The following is a 15,772-nucleotide window of genomic DNA, read 5'->3' as shown; positions in this document are numbered from 1 at the left end:
GCGGGGGGTGCCCGCGGGCTGGCGGCACAAAGCCGAGCCGGGCCTCGCGGCGCCCCGTGCAGCGCGGCGCCGCGCCCCCTCCTTCAAGGCCGAGGCCGCCGCGGCTCCTCGGGCGGCTCGCGGGCAGGCACAGGAAATGACCTCAGCGGGCTCCAGCCTCCCCGCTCTCCGCGCCGCCGGGCCGTCCCCGGGGCGCCGGGGTCTGCGGGCGCCCAGCTCCCCGCGGCGGAGGGCGGCGGGGAGCCCCGAGACCCGCTCAGCGCCCGGCCAGCGTGGGACCCCGCAGACCAGACCGTGCCCCCCCGCCCCCCGCCCCCCGCCCCCACCACCACCAAGGAGGTTCCAGCATGTGCTGGCGACCTGGGAAAACTGTGCCGCCCAGATGCTTGCAGCAGAAGTCCTGTTTCCAACAGTCTGTCCCAATCCCACACCCATGTTCTGGTTTGTAATTTAGGGGGGGAAAAAAGTCATCACAACCCTGAAAGTAACTTGCTTATGTATGGATGTATGTGCATTATTTATGTTGAAAGAGCCGGCCAAGAAGCCAGAAGGCCAACAGGACACTGCTTGCTGGGCAGCTTGCAGAGAAGTCTTCATACTCTTGTTCTTCAAGGCCCTGCAGTCCCTTGGCTCACCAGTACAAGCCTGCACCCACAGGGGATTGGAACCCCCAACTTTTGGTAAAGAAGATGAATATGGAGAACACTGCAAGGAAGGATCCACATTTCAAAGCCGCTTTCTTCCCCAACCCTGTAGGCTCTGTCTAGGCCTGAACAGAGAGGACCACCACCAGGGCCATTTCACCAAAGAGGCTTTGGAAGACTATCTCCAGGCGGTGATGAAGGATCCCTCTGGCTCCACCTCTAGTTTGAATTAGAATCTCTGGAGGTGAAACTGCTAGATTACCCAGCTAACAAGCTCCCCAGGCAATTCTCATGCACAACTTTGAGAGCCCAGATGATATAGAAAGCTGGTCCCAGTCGTTCAGGAGGCCAAGGCAAAAGTTCAGCTGGGCCAATGGGACTCCAGGGGTTAAACTTGCAAATGGACTAGAGCTCCTGGGGATAGAGATAGATCAACCCCAGACTGTGGGACAACTGGTCTCTGCTATCCCTTCAACACTCAGGAAGATGCCTAAGGTAGCCCAAAAGCAAGTCTTATGGGATTTATTAAGGGTCATTCATTCATTCATGCCTTCATTCACCTTTTTTTTTTTTAAGATTTTATTTATTTATTCATGATAGCCCTATAGAGAAAGAGACAGAGACACAGGCAGAGGGAGAAGCAGGCTCCATGCCAGGAGCCCGATGCGGGGCTCGATCCCAGGACTCCAGGATCACGCCCTGGGCCAAAGGCAGGCGCTAAACTGCTGAGCCACCCAAGGATCCCCCTTCATTCACCTTGAATAGCTAATCATGCACATACATTTCAAATAATATGGAAGAGCTAATGCTGAAAAATGTCTACCTCCCATCCTGCCCTTATGCTCCAGATCACTCCTCCCCAAACACAAAATTTCCTTTCAACATATTTTATGCATAAAGTATTCATAAATCCATATTCATTTATATATATATACACACACATATATATTTGACCCTTGACAGCATGTATTTGAACTGTGCAGATTCACTTATACATGGATCTTTTCCTTTTCCTTTTTTTTAAAGATTTATTTATTTATTCATGAGAGACACAGAAAGAGACAGGCAAAGACAGAGGCAGAGGGAGAAGCAGGCTCCTTGCAGGGAGCTTGATGTGGGACTGGATCCGGGGACCATGGGATCACGCCCTGAGCCTAAGGCAGCCGCTCAACCACTGAGCCACCCAGGCGTCCCTTTTTCCTTTCTTTAAAAAAAGATTTATTTATTTACTTTAGAGGCGGGGGTGGGGGTGAGGGTGGGTGGGTGGGTGGGGAGGGACAGAGGGAGAGAGAGAGAATCTCAAGCAGACTCCCAACTGAGCAGAGTCCAATGTGGAGCTCTATCTCATGACCCTGAGATCATGACCAAAATCAAGAATCAGAGGCTTGGGTGGCCCCGATGGCCCAGTGGTTTAGCGCCGCCTTCAGCCCAGGGTGTGATCCTGGAGACCCGGGATTGAGTCCCACGTTGGGCTCCCTGCATGGAGCCTGCTTCTCCTTCTGCCTGTGTCTCTCCCTCTCTCTCTCTGTGTGTGTCTGTCATGAGTAAATAAATAAAATCTTAAAAAAAAAAAAAAAAGAATCAGAGGCTTAACTGACTGAGCTCCTACATGGATCTTTTTCAATAAATGTATTGGAATATTTTTTGGAGACTTGTGAAATTTAAAAAAACTTGCCAATGAACCACATACCTAGAAATATGAAAAAAATTAAGAAAAATTCAGTATTATTGTAAGAATACAGCATTTAATATATAACATGCAAACTATGTATTAATCAACTGTGTTATCAGTAAGGTTTCAACAGTAGACTACTAGTTACATTTCTGGGGAGTCATAAGTTATACTCAGATTTTTGACTACATGGAAGTTGGTGCCCCTAACCCCTGGCATTGTTCAAGGGTCAACTAGATAGAGAGATAGAGAAATAGATAGATTCATGTATATCTATTTATAGCCCCTTTCAGCACTAAGAAAGCATCTCTTGCCTTTTTCCCTTAACATTACCATTTGTTGACTCTGTGTGACATATCAGCACACTTAGAGATGCCTTACGTTTTTTAGGGGTTCCCTAGTGTTCCTAATGATGGATATTTAGGATATTTCCAATCTTTGGCTATTACGTACCTTGCTACAGTGAATATCTGTACATACTTCTTGGCCCACATTAATGACTATCTTTATGGTTTAATATTTAGAAGTGGAATTTCTGGCTCTAAACACATTATGAATTTTCAATTTCAATAGATGCAGTCGAATCACCCTCAGAGGAGACTGCACCAATCTACACTTCTATCAGTGTGTTGAGTGCCTCTTCAGTCCCTCCCACCACACCAATTAAGTGATTTATCACAAAGTTCAAAGCTTTTAGAAAGGGAGGATTAAGTGAGTTCATATGCATGGATGATTTTCAAACACTGCTAGCAGGCAGAAAGGCTCAGGGAAACATTAGGCTTTAGTCTCCCAACTGCACTCCTCCCTATGACCTCTCCCTTCCTTTGGGCTCTGTCTCAATACCAGCTCTGGAAACTCCAGCAAGTTCCTTAGCCTCTCTGGGACTCTGTTTCCTTTTCTCTAATGTGTGAATCATAATGTCTCTCTCTGGAGTTGGTTTGAGGATTCAATCAGATAATAGAGTTACATAAATTTTGGGATCCAATCATTGTTTAATAAGTGATAGCTATTTTTCCCTCAAACTTCCCCCCTAGCTTTAATTTTGAAAATTTCAAACTGACTGAAGTTGCAAAAATAGTGCTTTAACCACCCATATACTCTTTGCCTAGATTTACCAGTTAACGTGCTCCAACATTTGCTCTCTCTCTAGGTCTTTACACATATATATATTATATTACATTATATTATATATTTATGTTACCTATTTATATTATATATTTTATATATTTTGATATATCACATATAATATGATATATAATTTTTGTCCTCGGCCATTTGAGAGTTGTACATATCATGACCTTTTACCCCTGAATACTTCAATATGTACCTTCCTAAAACAAGAGTATTCTTCTAACACTATCATACTTAGGAAACTTACCATTTTTTTTAAGGATTTATTCATTTATTCATGAGAGACACGGAGAAAGAGACAGAAACACAGACAGAGGGAAAAGCAGGCTCTTTGCAGGGAGCCCGATGTGGGGACTCAATGTGGGACTCGATCCCCCACCCCAGACGCCCAACCACTGAGCCACCCAGGCGTCCCAAGGAAACTTATCATTGATATTACTATCGTTTACCATACAAATCATATTAAAATTTCTCCAATTGTCCCAATAATGTCCTTTATAGCTGAGTTTTATAGCTCTTTGATTTTTATTATTAGTTTCTACCTAATACTCACCAGTGTGAATGGATGCCTAGAGGAGAATGGGCTCATCCCTTCCTCTGCTCCAGGGAGAAGAGTGCCTCCCACAACTCTAGAGCCTCGTATTCCTCAGGGCTGCAGGTAATCAATAACCAGGCTAGCAGGGAAGATCACAGGCAGGGCAGAGTGTTCCATCTAATGCTAGGGATTGTCCCACCAGCCCTCTTTGCTGATGTTGCCTCCTCTGTCTGACCCCAGCCACCCCATGCTGGCTGCCTGGATAGGTTCTGCCCACCTACGCAACTCTGGTTGGGTTTCTGGTGTCTCCTGTCCCCATGGTCCTAGTCAGCAGAGGCAGCTGTGTGGGCTTCAGTGAGGGAAGCTTGGCCCCTCTGTCACCCTCAACCACACCCTCCCCATGCCACCTCGTCCCAGGGATGAATTGCTATGGCCGCCCCACCCCCCCCCCCACACACACTACTTAACCCTGGAATTAAGGGTTGAGCTGTTGAGACACTTCTTTTTCTCCACAATCTTTCTATCTTAAGCAGCCTTCTCTGTATCCTTCCATGGCTCTGAGCCTGCGAGCCAAACTGGCCACTGACTGTATTCAGACAGTAACATCAGCTGATACTCTTATGCTTCTCTTCTCCCCTCTGATTCTTCTTCCCTTTCATTCATTTGTTCATTCATTCATTTATGATACCTGACTTTTAAGTTGTTCTAGGTACTCCATTAGACGCCCAGTGATAAACTCGGATAAACCATCTCTTTGCTTCCAGCCTCAGTTTGTCCTGGTAAAGCAGGGAAATTATTACCTCAGCACACCTACCTTTCAGGTCAGAATACTCGAGAATTGGAGGGAAAGGCAGGCTTATGAGAGAATTGCTGTAGCAGAGGGCGAAACTGAAGTAAGGAAATGGCCATCTCGGGCACCATCTTTGACAGTGCTGTAGTGGGAGAGAGAGGAGAGAGCAGGAAGGCTGGAGGTAGCCTGCTGGAAAGGCTCTAAGCCCCTAGACTCCTCTACTGGTCCATGCAGAAATGGTACTCATCACACCTAAAATTCATTCCTGTTTCATGTTAACTTATTATTACAGTGGCCTGACAACCACTGTAGAGGGAAAAAGCCACTGTGTGCTCTGAGTTGAAATCTCAGTTGGGTCACTGACGCTGAGAGTCCGCTTTTGCTTTTCTGAGAGGGCTTTGTGGCCATTCACTGTGACCAGGTCTGAACCAATTTGGTCCTTTGGTGATAATCAAGTTCTTACTCTCATAGCCGGTGAAGATAAAAGTGGAGACCATTCATCTTCTCCATATAACCTGCTACAGGTGGGATAGTAAAAATGGCCAAAATTCTGCGGATTACAGAGACATTTATTAGCAAGCAGGCACAAAAATTCCTACAACCTGCTTCAAGGGCGTCAGGAAGTTGGACTGGTCTGATTCCTACACATTATTTGTGTGAGGACCCAGATCGTCTTTCTGGCTAACTCCTTATTTTGAAAACCTCGAGCATACCTCAAGCATGTTCAGCCTGCTGGTGTACGCTTTGATGCCATTTGAAGTGCATATGTAACCACCCTCTAGAGTGTGGATTCCTGATTAGAATACTTCAGATGCTAACTAACCCCTCCAGGGGTTAGAGGAGAGTCAGTTTACACACACACACACACACACACACACACACACACACACACACCACGTGTTTTAGACTGAAGTAATTTTAAAAATAAATTCCTACAGAGTAAATATAACAGCATCCTACTCTGTGCTTAGCTTAGTTTCCTGGGCAATACTGTGGAAAGAATGGGAGCCATGGAACTGGCCAAACATCAGATCAAGTCCCATATTTACCATATCTATGCTGATGTAACCTTGGAGCAAGTGCTTAATTAATTCCTCATTTGTCAAATGATGGTAATAACAATTCTTGCCTCTTAGTGTTGTTGAAAGGATTAAATGAGACAGAATTGTGTCTGGCATGTAACAAGTGCTGTATAAATGGTAGTTTTTGTTATTCATTCTTTGAACAAATATTTGCTGGAGGTCTAATGTTTATCAGATACTCTTCCAGGTCCCTAGTATCTACTCTACTAGGTCAAGAGATGGTGGTACCTCAAGGAGCTGGCTTTGTGGCAAGATTGCAATAGATAAGAAAGATGTCTTGAGAGTCAGGAATAACTCTAGGAGAATTGGTGAAATGTTTGATAATTCATCTTACCATAAGTCCTGGGCTTTCCAGAAACCCCATTTCCCAACACCATTTGTTTTCTCTGAGCGGGGCTCCGGGTTCCAGAGAAACCTCTCTCGCTTCACTGAAACCCTCCCAAATTAAGCACCCCTTCTTCTGCCCCCAGGGCCTTGTTCTCAGTTGTCGTTGGATGGAAACTAAAGGGAAAAGGGAGGGAGAGGAGATGGAGGAGGGGCCTCAGAATCCCAGGAGCCGGGGGTGAGGGTGGGGTGGGGGGTGGGGGGGAGCAGTCCTGGTCTTCTATCTCAGGAGTCAGGGTCAGAACTTGGCAGCTCTTGGGTCACAGAGAATTCAGGACACTATTTCTACTTCTGAATCTCTGGGAGCAGCTAGGGCAACCATGGACTGAGGTAGAGAGGCTCAGAGTCATTGCCCAATTCAGGTGGGAAGGCAATGATTAGACATGTAGAGAGATGCAGGGTGGGAAGGAAATGAAATGGTACAGAGCAGAATTCTGCGTGTGTGTGTGTGTGTGCATGTGCATGTGCACGTGCATGTGTGTGTGTGTGTTGGGCAGGGGTGGGGGTGTCTTAACTTTGGGCATGGACTCTTCTTACATTTATTCATTCAGTTATTCAGGAACAAGTATTTATGGAGTAGTTACCATTTGCCAGGTACTGTGTGAGGAAACAAAGTGTGGCAAGTGTGATGATGACCTCAGGACACAGACTTCAAAACCAGGCATACCTGCCATTGAATCCTGGGTCTTCCCAGTGGGGAGCATGGCTAATGATCTATCCAGTCCAGCTCTGGGATCTGGAGCCAGACAGAGCCAGACAGAGCCAGGCAGAGAGCAGGGAAGGGAGAGATTCGTTTGTAAAACAGGGATCTGTATTTTTTCCTTAGAGGGTAGTTGTAAAGATGGAGATAAAGGGTCTGCCCCCATGTCTGGCATATCATATGCACCTAGTAAGTGTTTATAAATGGGGGTATAAAAGACTAGCAAGGTGCCCAAAGGCTAGAGACTTGGAAGCTAACAAAGAGCAATGGGTGGAAGGAAGGGGCTGGTCAAGAAGGATCCTAATGAGAAGGAAGGCAGTGATTTCCCCATCTAACCTTATATCATGAAGCCCTGGGGCCACTGACTAAAAATATAGATTGAGGCCCTACACATTGAGATCAGCAGGCCCAGGGGTCTGTATTTTCATGATCCTTAGACCAATAGGAAGCCTGGTATTGACTGGTTTGTCATACATAATATTCCAACATTTCCAGTGATCTTCTCAGGGAGGAACAATAGCCCCAGAGGGCAACACAGGGTAGAACTGATGTAATTACAACATATATCAATGCAAAATGATCTGTCCAGTGCAGCTGCAAGCTCCCCAGGCAAGAAAGAGCCAGGCAGAGGGGGTGGGGGGAGACAAGGAGAAGAAGAGGTGGTAGGGAGAGCTCAGGGAATGAGAATGGGGTAAATCCAGCCATCTGAGTGGGGTTCTTGTTCATTTAGAACTTACAACATTAAGCCAGCTGTCTTATTTCTCCAACAGCTTTCATCACAGATGAAAACAATGGTGATTCGCATTAAGGGACAGGAGGGGCTGGGAAGGGACCAGCTTCAGGTCAGAGGCAGGTTCTCCAGGAGTCTACAGCGCCTATGTGGGAACAGACTTTGGGGTTCTAAGAAGCCAAAGGAACTCAGGCCAGTCAGGGAGCTGATCATGGCACCTTGGCCTCCTTTTTGCAGCTTCAGACACTTGAGTTCTCAGCGCAACAGTGAGTTGCCTCTGGGATTCTATTTCCAGAGTTCAGATTCCAGTTCTGGCACTTAGCTCAGTACTGGCATATAGCAAGTGCTGAGTAGATGCTGGCCTTTATTATTCCTTTTTCAGCTGATGACAGACCATGGGAGAGGTCTGGTGGGCTAGGGTTCTAATTTCATAGGTTCAGTACATGCTTGGTGAGTGTCTACTGTGGACTGGGAAGGAGGAGAGGGAGAACAGTGAGGAACATGTGGCTCAGTCCTGGGCAAACTGGACTGTGGAGGGCCTCCGTGTGCCCCTAAGCCTCCCTTTCTCTGAGAGGCTGCTTCACCTGATTGGTGGAGATCTACATGCAAGGGTTGTGAGTAGGAGTCCCCCTGTTTCAGGGACACAGGCATTCCCCTGCAGGGGACCTTGCAGGCTGAGTGATTGCTATAAGAGCGCACCAAAGAGTGCCCCAGAATTCACAGGGATGGCAAGACATGAAATACCTGGACAGAATGAGAGGACCTAACCATAGAGGCTCTTCCTCTCTCCTTTCCTCAATAGTTTATCATGGAACCAATCGCTCTGTTATCAGTTTTGATGAACGAAGCCTTCATCTGGCATGCTTATGATCGTTGTGCTCAGACTCAGGGGCTTTACGAGTGTCAGGTCTCATGCCCTATTGGAAGCCCTCTTTGCCAGCTCCTTTTTATAAAAGGGGTTTAGTCCAGGTTGGACATAATCTTCTTCCGCTCTCAAAGTCCCCAAGGTGACCAGCAATTAGTCAGGACAGGGGAGGCTATCTCTTAGCGCCATCTAGTGGTCAGAATGGCTTGTTTTTTTTTTTTTTTCTTCTTTTTTTTCTTTTTAAGATTTATTTAGTTGAGAGAGAGTGAGCGGGACCTGGAGGGGCAGAAGGAGAAGGAGAGAGAACCTCAAGTAGACTCCTAGCTTAATGCAGAGCCCGACATGGGGCTGAATCCTACAACCCTGAGATCACGACCTGAGTAGGAACCAAGAGTGAAACCAAGAGTCCACTGGTCGCTCTACTGACTGCCACCCAAGTGCCCCAGGATGGCTTATTTTCTTAAAGAACCCTCAGCTCCAGCATTCCTACTCCCAGCCATACCTAGGGCCAGCTCTCTTCCCTTTGATCTGATCAGTGCATACTTTGGTCCCCTGGGAGGAGGTGGTTAATGGGGCTCTAACGCCTGTCTAAAGTGGAGACTTTAAACCTTAAACTCTGCATTCTTTGTTCCTGTTCAACGTTGCATAGTTTCCGGGAAGCGGACTGGAAAACTTAGTGGTACTAAAAGATGAAGGTAAAGTAGAGAATGATGGAAGGAACATTCTCCCATTCTCCCCTTCCCAGCTTTGAACACTCGGCTGCAGCAGCGCACAGACCATCACCTTGGCACTTATTCCAGGTGTCTCTCACCTAGTCATGTCACAAGAGCAGGGAACAGGAAGAATCTCTTCTGCAAAAGTCCAAGCTGCAGGTTAAGGATCATCTTTGCTCTGTCACAGATAAAGCGATAAGAGCTGGAACCAGAGTGTTCAACTCAGAGCACGAAGGAATCCACATATTGGGAGATTTGCTCAAGTGAAAGTGAGCTTTGGAAATTTCAGAGAGTTGGTACAGACAGCCCACCTTTCCAAAATGCAATTTCCTCGTTTTTTAGGTTCTGAACTTCTGGTTAAAATCCAGAAGAGGGGGCAGCCCCAGTGGTGCAGCGGTTTAGCACCGCCCAGTGGTGCAGCGGTTTAGCACCGCCTGCGGCCTAGGGCATGATCCTGGAGAGCCGGGATCAAGTCCCACATAGGGTTCCCGGCATGGAGCCTGCTTCTCCCTCTGCCTGTGTGTGTCTGTGCCTCTCTCTGTGTGTCTCTGTGAATAAATAAATAAAAATCTTTTTAAAAAATAAATAAAATCCAGAAGAGGGAATACTGGTCTTTTTCCAATTACAGCGTGGAGATTATCCACAGGAATGAGGTAGAGCCAACAGGTCTCATGCATAAGAAGGGAGGTTGGTGATGGAGCAGAACACACAGATTCCTAGGATCAGAAGCAACAAGCATTGCTCTAGGGGTAACACATGACTGTTGCTCCTTCCAAACACTACATGTTGTTCCACTGGTCACTGGGGAAACTCTCAGATGGCTTTGGAATGGTCTGATCCTGGAAGCAGGAATTTCCCTACAGGGCATAGGGGACTGTTCTTATGTGGACTTAGGATCTTTCAGGAAAAAATGCTTTTGAGAAGAGCACGGCTTTTTGGGAAGCAAAAAAAAATTTTTTTTAGATTTTTTTTTTTTTTTAATTCATGACAGACACAGAGAGAGAGAGAGAGGCAGAGACACAGGCAGAGGGAGAAGCAGGCTCCCTGCAGTGAGCCTGACGTGGGACTCAATCCCCGGTCCCCAGGATCACACCCTGGGCTGAAGGTGGCGCTAAACCGCTGAGCCAAGGGGGCTGCCCGGGAAGCAAAATTTTAATGTTGAAATAAATCCATTGGAATATTCAGAATAAGAAATTTCCCTAAATATCTTCGTCATTCAAGGTAATGTCAGTGGAAGGTAATGTACATATATATAGTAACGACATAGGATTGGGAGCTATTTATAGAAGTAAAGATCACTAAAATTTTTCCAGAATCATGTCTTCCACTCAAAATCCCTGCTTTTCCTGACATAGTTTTATGATTTTTTTTCTTTTTTAGAGAAGGAGAGAGTAGGAGATGGGGAGAGGGAGAGAGAATCTTGAGCAAGCTCCACATCCAGCACAGAGCCTTATGTGTGTTTAATCTCACTCACAACCCTGAGATCATGCATGACCTGAGAAGAAATCAAAAGTCAGACAGACACTTAACCAACTGAGCCACTCAGGTGCCCCAAAAGGCATTCATTTCTTAATGTCAAATGAAAAAAATTCTAGAAAAGTGTATATAATACAAATTATTTTATGTAAAACTGTATGTATACAGAACTATGTATATATATCTATGTACATAAATGTGAGTGGAAGATTTTTTCCCCCAAATGTTAACAGTGATTATTTTGGGGTGTAGAAATTTGGTGTAATGTTTTTAGTTTCTGCTTTGTTCTTTTCTATATTATGTGGATGTTTTACAAGGAGTATGAATCATTTTTCTAATACAGCTATTAAAATGTTTTTAAAGTATTGATCTCGTCAGTAATGTAGAAAGCTGAGATTCAGGGAAGTTGACAACAAACTCAATATAGCCACAGTCTGCCAGTCAAAGAGCCAGATTTTGCCCTCATCACTTCCCATCCCTCAAGTTTAATGCCAAGCTCTTGGAGTCATTGCCTCGAATTGGTGAAGGTTCCGGGGAAGGATATATATATAGCAAGTGGACACCTGGGAGAATTGGGGGTCCATGTTCAGATCAGAGGGGATTCACGTGCTGGATCCCTGTTACCTCTTCAGAGCAATTGAGCTACACCACAAGAGCGTTACTGGATTCCTGTTATACACTATGGTCCTGTGGTCTGGCAGTTGTCCAGGTGTTGAAGGAGCAGACACGAGTCTGGGGACAGAGTTAACTTGGGCCTAGTTCTGACCCAAGCCCATTTACACCCCGCAAGGGAAATGATGTATTCAGCTATGTTCTCTACTTGAGGAAAGAAGGAACATGTGGCTAGTTGGATGTACTCCAGAGGACTGACTTCATGGGGCTCTGGTAGGGAGCAATATGGTGAATGATTTCAAGGAGTAACTCCAGAGTCCTTCTTCCTTTCCTCCACCACTTCTCACTCTTCCACACTCACCCATGTTCATCCACACTCCTTAACTATAGTACCAGAGACCCTCAGATCCTTTCCTTGACATTCTTGGATTTCTGAGACATCATTCAACTCAGCCTGCTTGTCAAGTGACAGGACAGGGAGTGGGACCCACTGAGCACAGGGTCTTCCTAGAACAAGAACTTGGATTTAAATAGTAAAAGCATAGGGATGCTCGGGTGACTCCAGGGTTGAGCATCTGCCTTTGGCTCAAGTCGTGATCCCGGGGTCCTGGGATCAAGTCCCACATCAGGCTCCCCACAGGGAGCCTGCTTCTCCCTCTGTCTATGTCCCTGTCTGTCTGTCTCTCATGAATGAAAAAAAAATTTTTTTAATAGTAAAAGCTCAGAGAAAGACTATAGTATTAATTTCCCATTATACTAAAACCAAAAAGGGTGCTTACTGGGTCAAGATGAGGTCTCTGAGCAACCAGTTCCATCTCAGCCTATGCATTCTGAACATAGACATGCAGTTCCAGACAAAGCACTCACCGGTGCCGTGTTCTTTTTTTGTGTCATTGGAAATCTCATTCTTCTTCCCTCCCTGTCCCCAGACCCCTCTACTCTATTCTCTGGGGGAGATCACAGTCCTATATACCTGGGGGAGGTCACAGTCCTATATACCTGACATAACTACCCACAGATAGGAAAGAAAATCCACCAAAGTTGGCAGTGCTTCCTTCCCAGGTAGGTATCTTGCTGAGGACATAAGTGAAAGCAAACCTTGACCTAAGCTGTGGGTAAGAAAGAAAGGCAAACAGTCTTATGACAGCAAAAGTGTGTAAATTTGCATATACTAGTCAATTGTGAGCCAAAGTGGAGAGTTTTCTTTTGCAGAATGTGGTGGAGATAAAGCCAGGCCATGGAAACAGCTTCATCATAGAACACAAATAATCACAGACCTTGCACAGCATGGGGGTACAGAACTTAAAGCCAGGAACATGGGGAAATTCTTTCTCATTATTGACTGTTATGGATTGGTCTCATATTCAGGTGCATAGGTCTCAATCTTTTTATCTGTGTGACCCCGGTCCTTAGCACAGTGCATGGTACATTAATGGTTGTTGAATTCAGTAACAAGTACTTTGAAGTCAGATTCAGTCCTCATAATAGCACAGTGCTTGGGAAGAGAAACACTAAATACATACTCATTAATTAATTAGCATCTGAAACTAATAGGATGCCTGACTGAACTAATTCCCTAGACAACTTAGAGTCCCAGGGATCAGCAACCTCTCAGGCTTATGCTGCCTTTCCTGAAGATGGCAGAGTTCTCCTTGAAGGGCCACCACAAGGAGGGGAAAAGAATTGAAACAGGTTTTCTCCTACCCTCGGTGATGCCATCTGCACACCCCACCCCCACCCCACCTCCAAGCTGGGCTGCCTTACAGCCAGCTCCCTAGGCAGAGACTGTTTGCTTCAGATCTACAAAAAGGAAGATTTTCCCACTGTAACCCATCCCAGGACCTGGTGGGGCCCAGAATTGGGACTTGGATGAGATGCTTAGATAGAAATTCTTAGCCTATTAGTGTTGCCAAGTCCCAAGATATCCTTCTGCAATCACTGTGTCTGGCTGAAGTTTCTCTTTGAACTGATACAGTGAAGTCGGGACAGGCACACAGTGTCCCCCCAGGCAGAATGGCTTAGATAGCAGCATAAAAGCTTTTAGTTGCAAAGCCTTCTCATAAGCAGGCTCGCCTTAACAATATCCCTTTGTCCCTCCTCAGACGACTAAGCTCCTTGTATCCTGGCAAAGGGAGGCACGGAGGGGAGGTGACCAGCTTGGAGTTTGGTTTCTAATCTCTAGGGCAGAAATTCTTTCCAATTTGCCCAGCACCTGGGCTAACTGCTGAGTCGGAAATGAGAGCAGCTGGGCAGTGGGGGTGGCTCTCTCCATGATTCCGAAGTCCTATAATGAACTCTATCTCACACCCCCCCACCACCAAATTTACAACCTTCACAGTTAAACTCGACACTTAGAAATATGAAGTAGTGTAGTTTCAATGTATGTTTTCATATTTTCACTTCGATTTCTTTTAGCATTAGCTTTTCCCCTCTAATTTACTGCTAATCTCATGAAACTGCACTAATTTCCAGGGCTGTCTTAGTGCACACACATTAATGTCTTAATGCTTTATGGATGAATCTACACTCACACAGAATGGTAAGTTCTTCATTTTCAAGCTTGAGATGTTCATGAATACTGCATAGTCCTTATCTGTTGCATTTTCTTTCTGATGACTGAAAAAAAAGAGCGAGGACGTGACTTTTAAATATCCCCTGAGCAGGAACACACAGATTATTTTGAGAGCTCCATGACAGTTAATACCCCTTTCCCACATAGACATACAGTTAGCAAAACTTCTAATAAACGTGCAGTCAACTGACCACTTCCCTGGGTTTAATGCCTCTTCCTCCTCTACTGGTACCCCTTTCTGTCCTTCAAAGAGGCATTTTGTAAACATTCGAGGACATTGGTAACAACCTTTTGCACTCTCTCCCCCTTATCATAATTCACCATTCCTGAGCACAGAGTTGGAAGAGTCCATAAAACATCTGCCTTTTTCCACCTCTATACCAACCCCAGCACAAGCAGGGATTTTATTCAGCAAACTATGTCTTCCTGCCCTGGTACGTTTCAGAGCTTCCTGCTACTTTCTTGAGGCTTATGTATTTCTCCCTTCACCTTTGTAGCTAAGAACTCAACAGGGGCACTGAGTCAGGTGTGAACTCCCTGCACTGCCTGCTTTCCCTGTGGCATGGGAATTTGCTGTATGGGGTTGCACGGCTGCCTCTGTCCTCCTTTGGAAAACAGCTCTTTGATGTCTCTTTCAATGCTTACCTCTCAATCATGATGTGGGGTGCCAGTAGAGCCCATGTCAGAGTATCCTGCTGATCCTCCCTTGTCCAAAAGGTGGATGCATGACTGAACATAGGTGAGTTTGACTCTAACACAAACAGAAATGATAAAAAGATTGAAGTCTAGTTGTTCAGCAGCAGAGCCCTGACAAGACTCTCAATCACTTCCCATTACCCTGGCTCCCAAAGTGGTTCTGGTTCTAGCCTCTGTTTTGCCAGCATTCCCTTCAAATCTGTCAGTCGTCTGATCATACCCTTCCAAGAAATTCCTTTTAGACATAAGATAGCTAAAGTCAGTTTCTGTTACTTGCAACCAAAGAATCCTAAATGATGCAGGTTCACACTCTAGTCTCTTTATGACCCTTTCCTTGCTATTTCCAGAAGGGACTGTTACAAAGAGACTCCCCCATTTTCAAACTCTGGATGATTGCCCTGACCTCCTCTCAAACTGCCAAGACTATGCCCATGTTTTCTGAAAGGCAAGAGTTTTTCTGCCCTTCTACTAAGTGAACCATCGATAAAGGGGATGCTCTTGTCTGCCACGAGCAATTTTCTTGATGGCTTACAAGAGAAACAGAAAGACTTCTGTATGCTTGCTAGAGAGGGTCGGTGGCCCGAGGTTTCTCCAGTTGTCTCTCTCCTAGCTGGTTTTCCGGTAAAGCTGGTCCACTTAATTCCAAACTTGGGATTGCCTTTGGCTTCAATGCTTCCTCTGCTCCCACCTCACTTATTGCTTTCTTGTCCCAGCGTCTGGGACAGACTGTGCAAATACACGTATAATACAAGAGACAGGTCTCTCCTGGCCTCCAATTTCCATGCTTGTGCTCTTCCCCAGGTCCTTCCTGATCTGGCTGTGGGCCCAGTCCCCCCACTGAAATCACCCTCTTGAGCCACATCTATCCTGACTTGTGGTCAGAGGGCAACCCCCAGGGAACTGATCCTCTCTAACAAGCATACAGAAGTCTTTCTGTTTCTCTTGAAAGTCATCAGGAAAATGACTTATGGCAGACAAGAGCAATCCCTTTATGGATGGTTTGCTTAGTAAAAGGGCAGAAAAGTTCTTGTCTTTCAGAAAATATGACTGAGAACCTAACTTATTTGAGGCACTTTAGGGAGTACAAAGACACTTGAACAACTCTCTTTTTCCTAACCTGATGGTAGAAGAGAGATGTGGCGAGAATTACCATTAACTGCCGACTATGGC

This window comes from Vulpes vulpes, chromosome 6, assembly GCF_048418805.1.
Source record: "Vulpes vulpes isolate BD-2025 chromosome 6, VulVul3, whole genome shotgun sequence".
Classification (NCBI taxonomy): Eukaryota; Metazoa; Chordata; class Mammalia; order Carnivora; family Canidae; genus Vulpes; species Vulpes vulpes.
The sequence above is the reverse complement of the archived record's forward strand: the minus strand, read 5'-3'. Positions refer to the sequence as shown.